The sequence below is a fragment of the Lactuca sativa genome, chromosome 2 (genome assembly GCF_002870075.4).
Source record: "Lactuca sativa cultivar Salinas chromosome 2, Lsat_Salinas_v11, whole genome shotgun sequence".
Lineage (NCBI taxonomy): Eukaryota > Viridiplantae > Streptophyta > Magnoliopsida > Asterales > Asteraceae > Lactuca > Lactuca sativa.
The window spans coordinates 45,797,761-45,804,508 of NC_056624.2; positions in this window are offsets into that span (position 1 = coordinate 45,797,761).

A 6,748-nucleotide genomic window follows, 5' to 3' on the forward strand; every position below is an offset into this window, starting at 1 on the left:
GCATTATTTTCGTTTACAATGGCTGTGAGTTCGGCTGTCTGATGTTCGGTTACTCCTATGACCTTATATACCTGATTTGGAGTCGTCGTTACCTTTTGATATACAACAGTCTTTTCTTCAAGAAGTGGGGACTTATTTTGGGTCAAACGAGCAAACTCCATAAAATTTTCTGAAATAAGATTTTTGTGGTTTTCGGGTTCGCTTTTGACAAACTCAGAACAATCAACTTCATCCTCTACAGAAATTTCACTCATATCATCATCCTCATTAAGCTCAGACGCGTTTTCAACATCAATTTTATTTTCTGAGCTCAAGTTGGCATTCAAAGAGTCAAATTTTTGTATGGTTTCGGTCCTTAGTTTCAGTTTATCATTTTCGTCCAAAAGGTTTTTCAGCATGTCCTTATGGTCCTTGGACTTTATAAAAGATTCGATTTTCTCTAGACCATACATATAAGTCGGATTCACATCATCAGACGAAACTACACTTTCGCAATTATATGCTTCAGCGTCGATTTCATCCTTCTTAAACTCAAGGAAGGGCAAAATCATGCGATGGATTTTCTGCCCTATTTCACAGTTCAAATGAAGTTGAGTGATGTTAGAATAAAGACGCTTAGCAATTAAACAAAAGACATTTCTTTCTTTCAAAAGTTTCAAATTGTCTCTTTGTAAATAAATGTTTTTGTCCTTAGATTTGATCAGCTCCGACTCCTTCAGGTCTATCCACATCCTCCGTTCCTCACTCTTTGATGACACCCTGCTTATTTGGTCAGTTAGGTTAGAATTGGTAACCCGTGTTTGAGTTAAACTGTTGTCTAGATATGAGATTCTTGAATTTACACTTTTTAATTCTTTTTCATATGAATTTTGTGGGACTTTGAATGAAACAAAAATGGATTGTACCTTCTTGATCAATTCATCAAGCTCATTGAACTGCACGCTGAGAGGTTTTGCTGTGAAGCACAAGTCCTCTCGCTCCTTCGTGTCTTCATTCCCACCGTCTGTATTGTATCCCCTCATTTGAGATACATCCGACACCATCAAACACTTTCCACCACTTCCTTCACCTTTCTCAACATACGCCTTTCCATGAGATGGCTTCCTGACTTCATCATCCTCTGAGTCAGTTGACCAGACCTCCACACCACCGAACTCATCCTCAACTACCGAACCCTGCACAATTAAAGCATTCATCGAAGGATTAGTGGCAACTTTCTTTCTCTTGATCTCTTCAAGCTTTTTCATCAACACAGCTTCTTCATCAATTTCCTCATCCTTCTCTGCCATTTTCTTTAGGACACAGTCTTTGGCATAGTGGTTCTTTCCTCCACAGTAGTAGCAGTTCACACCCGAATCTCCTTCAACTTTCGCCTCTTTCTTTGGTTCTTCAGCCTTAAGTTCCTCCCTAACCTTTTCAGAACTATAGCTTCCCTGCCAATTTTGGTTTTTATTGGTAGGGAACCTTTTCTTAATGAACCTCTTTGGATTCGACACCATCATTGCATAATCTTCAGAGGTAAGATTGTAGTCTTCTAAGTTGAGGTCTTCATCTTCTACCACACTTTTTCTTTTAGACAGAAGGGCCAAGGATCCCAAGCTTGAGACCACATTTTTCTCTTGCAAGACAATCTTTTCTTGGGATTTCAAAATCCCCACCAGCTTTGCCAATGAATAAGATTTAAATTGCTCATGAGTTTTAACAGTGGAAACAACTGCTCTCCACTCAGATCTAAGACCATTCAAAAATGTAACTTTTTGTTCAATCAGCTTCCTTTCTATATCGTGTTTGATCATTTTACTGAGAAGATGATTGAAGCGATCGAACGTCTGAGTAACAGTTTCATCGGGATTCTGCTTAAATTTGCCAAACTCAGACAAAAAAGTAAGGTTTGAATGGAATGCTCCAGATCTTCATCTGTGGAATATAGCTCTCTCAGCCTATCCCATATTTTCTTTAGCAGTGCTGCATGAACTTACTAGCCTGAATGTATCTGATTGAAGAGCGAATCAAATCAGTCTCAATGCTTTAATGTTGCACTGAAACTTATCTTTTTCGTCTTGAGCAATATCCTTTACGTCCTTTAACAGATCATTGTACTCTTTCTGAGTTTTAATGATTTTTGACGTTGCTGAATGATCGAATGGTCCAGATACGATTGCTTCCCAAATAAGATATCCATTGTCTTCAGATCCGATGACATAATCTTCGAAGTGATGTGCCCAAACTTCGTAATCCTGTTTGTAAAGAATAGGAATCTTCGTCGTTGATCCAATGTTGTTTGAGATGTTGACGGGATTTGATTGTGACTCGTCCATGCTTGATCGTTTAACCTGTTTGAAAGATCAGACTTGTAATGTAAAGAATTAGGGCAAAACAAATAAATGTTGAGTTACGTCAATTATGGAATGACAGCTCAATAAATATTAGTTAATGCGGAATAACCCTAATCGCAACCTCTTTCACAGAAAAGATGTGTATGAATTACACAGCCTCCTGCTCTGATACCAATTGATAAGTTATAAACTAACTTGATGATCGATTAGATCTTCTCAACAGGTAAGCGATAAATATAAAAACAGTAAATAACACGAGTATGAATCAAGATGTGTCGAATGATTAGATTACTCAATCCTCAGCAGAGCTCGACTAAGAACTTCCGTTGTAGAGGATTCTAGGGTTACAAACAAGAACGATAAACTTGCTAAACAATAATCTCTAATCGTTAGTGATCGTCCTCTTGTTTTAAGATGCATGCAAGTACCTACTTATACTAAACCCTACAAACTCACGGATGGACAGGCCCATACCGGAGATACATATTGGACTAGCTAACGAGCCCAATAGACGCAACACAAAATACGAAATACGACCCAATACGCTCTTCTTAAGCCGGTCGACTATCACCCAAATTGCATCGACGCCTCTCGCAGTCCTCGGCAATTTGGTGATAAAATCCATGGAAATATGTTCCCACTTCCATTGGGGAACCTTAAGCGGCTGCAACTTGCCATGCGGACACTGGTGCTCAGCCTTAACCCTGTGATAGGTCAAGCACCTCTCTATAAACCAAGCCATATCCCTCTTCATACATGGCCACCAATAATCTCTTTTCAGGTCCAAATACATCTTAGTGGCCCCGGGATGGATTGAAAACCTCGACCTGTGTGCCTCCTCCATCAAAATAGCATGTGCCCCACCCTCAAATGGCACCCAAATCCGGCACTGGAAGGTCATAAGCCCCCGGCTATCGGCAATAAACTCTGATATCTACCCAATCACCCGCTCTCGTTTGCGGTTCTCTGGTCTCATGGCCTCTACCTGGGCCTCTCAAATGGTGTCCAACACCGGAGTAATCACTGTCAACCTCATACAAATATCTTGCAAAGGGGCACTCTCTGCCCTGCGGCTCAAAGCATCGGCTACCACATTAGCCTTGCTCGGGTGGTACAGGATCTCACACTCATAGTCCTTTAACACATCCAACCATCTCGTTTGACGCATGTTTAGGTTGGGCTGATCCATCAGATACTTCAAGCTCTTGTGGTCCGTGTATATGGTACACTGAATCCCATACAAATAGTGACGCCAGATCTTGAGGGCAAACAACACAATCCCCAACTCTAGATCGTGTGTAGGATACCTCGTCTCATGAGGCTTCAGCTGTCTCGATGCATATGCTATCACATGCACTCTCTACATCAGCACCGCGCCTAGACCTGATATTGGCACGTCACAATATACCACAAAGTCCTCCATTCCCTCTAGGAGGGCCAACACTGGGGCTTCTCACAATCTCTGGCGAAGTGTCTCGAATGAGGCCTGCTGCTCCGGGCCCCAACTGAAAGTCACGCCCTTCTGGGCCAGCCTCGTGAGAGGAACCGCAATCCTGGAGAAATCTTGAATGAATCTCCGATAATATCCGGCCAACCCCAGGAAACTCCTGATCTCCGAAGGGGATCTCGGCACTTCCCAACTCATCACCGCTTCAATCTTGGCCGGATCGACCAATATCCCATTCTGGTTGACGAGGTGCCCTAGAAACTGGACCTCCCATAACCAGAAATCACACTTGGAGAATTTGGCGTAAAGCCTCTCGGATCTCAGAACTCCGAGGATCTCCCTGAAATGCTCCTCGTGCTACTCTTTGGACTTCGTATACACCAATATATCATCAATGAACACGATCACCGAACGATCCAACATTGGCCTGCACACCCTGTTCATGAGATCCATGAATGCCGCCAGTGCATTGGTGAGCCCAAAAGGCATCACCACAAACTCGTAATGCCTATAACGAGTCCTGAACGCTGTCTTCTGGATATCCTCATCACGCACCCTCATCTGATGATATCCATACCTTAAATCAGTCTTGGAGAACCAAGATGCTCCCTGCAACTGATTGAACAAATCGTCGATCCTCGGTAAGGGGTAACGGTTCTTGACCGTCAGCTTGTTCAACTCCCGGTAATCAATGCACATCCCGTGTGAACCATCCTTCTTCTTGACAAAAAGGATCAGCGCTCCCCACGGCGAGCTACTCGGCCGTATAAACCCCTTCCCCAGCAGCTCCTGAAGCTGCGAGGACAACTCCTGCATCTATGGAGGTGCAAGGCGATAAGGCACCTTCGCGATAGGTGTTGCCCCTAGAATGAAATCAATACGGAACTCCACCTGCCTCTCGGGAGGCACACCCGGCAACTCCTCGGGGAAAACATCTAGGAACTCACGCACTATCGGGACCGCATCACCCGACCTTGGTCCCTCTGCACCTATCCTCGTATCCGTCACATAAGCCACATACCCACTACATCCCTGTTGTAGACTCTGCCTTGCCCTCGTGACTGAACAAAACGCCGACCCAGAACGGGTACCCTCGCTATAAACCGTAAGAACTCCCCCACTAGGGTCTCGTATGGTCACCAGCTGCCACTCGCCGTCGATGACCGCTCCAAATCTTCTCAACCAGTCCATGCCCATGATGACACAGACATCTCCCATATTAATCATGACCAAATCAATCGGAAACTCAACACCGAATATCCCGAGTACACATCCTCGAATCACATCAGTGGCATACACTGATCTCTCGTCAGCTAAGGAAACTCACAAAGGCCGACTTAACGCCTCACGACAAATACTGATGTGCTGACTAAAGGCTAACGACACAAAAGACCGACTCGCACCCGAGTCAAATAACACCAAAGCAGGCACAGAACACACAAGAAATGTACCTACGCATATCACAATATAAGCATAACACCACAAACTCAAAACAAACATATGAAAGAATACATACCAGCCACAACATCGGGTGCTAAGCGGACCTCCTCCGCTGTCAACTGGAAGGCTCTCCCGTGAGCCTTTGGTGCCTCCACCTTCACCGGCCGACTCTCTAAAGCTCGAACAACAGCAAGGACAAATCCATGAGAAGATCCCTGAGCTGACCCTCGTAACTGCGGACACTCAGCCTTCCGGTGTCCAGTCTGGTTGCAGTGAAAACACACTGCAAACCCCTTGGGGGCAAACCTTGGCCATATGCCCCTCCTTGCCACACTTGTAGAAAGACCCTGCTCTGCACACCCCCTCATGACTCTTGCCGCACTTGCCACAAGTTCGGCCCTTCTGGTTCCCAGATCTCGAATCGGCGGGCTTAGCCCGCTTAGCGGCCGACTGGGACTGTGCCGGTTGCCGATCCCTCCCTTGAGACTCTGTCTCCTCCCTAGCCTAAGTCTCTAGCTCAATCTCCTTCTTCCGGGCAATTTCCTAAATCTCGGAAAATGTCTGGTACGTCGAGTTCGCCACGAACTCACGGATATCTCTCCTCAAAATGCTCAAATACCGGCTCATACATGGCTGCTCAGAAGACACGTGCTCATGGCAAAAAATTGCCCTCTCATGAAACATCCTGGTGATCACAGTAATAGACTCTGTACCCTGCTTGAAGGTCAAGAACTCATGGGCCAATCGCTCCCTTTCCACCGGGGGAACGTACTCATCACGAAACATAGCGTTGAACCTCTGCCAGGTCACCGCAACAAGCTCTGCAGAAGAATAGTGTGTTCACAAACTTCCACCAGTCCTTTGCCCCCAAGCGAAGCTGGTTTAGCACGAACCGAACCCTCAGATGCTCCGGACAGGAACATGTGTAGAAGCAACCCTCAATGTCAGAGATCCACCTCATCGCAGCTATCGGATCCTAAGTCCTATCAAACTCTGGTGGCTTCGTGTTGTTGAACGCCCGGTACAGCAACACGTCACCGCCCTGCGGCCTGGCAGTAGCAACAGCCGCAGCGGCTGCAGCAACAGCATCATCAATAAGAGCAGCATAACACTCATCAAAAGTCTCGATCAGGGTGGTCTTGATAGACCCGAACATCTCTGGAATCTCAGCGCGGATGGCAGCACCCACCTCATCATGAATCATCTGGCGGAGCTCCTCATCGCTCACACCCCCCTCACTACACCCTGGTCTGTGGCGTGTCCCCACCATGATGTCTCTCTAAAATACAACACATAATATCAGAGACTCGCTCGAGTGTACACACACTTGATATCCCAATCCTACTTGATCCTTGGTACCCTAAGGATTCTTACTTGGGTTGCGCACTGATCCGGTGCTTTCGGTAGTACGGGCCCAATACTACCGTCCACACCGCATCAATATTCACCTCCCAAGTCCTCCTCCTAAGATCCCAAATCCCAAGTACTCTACTCTATTTATCTCTATGCATAGTCTACTCTCAAG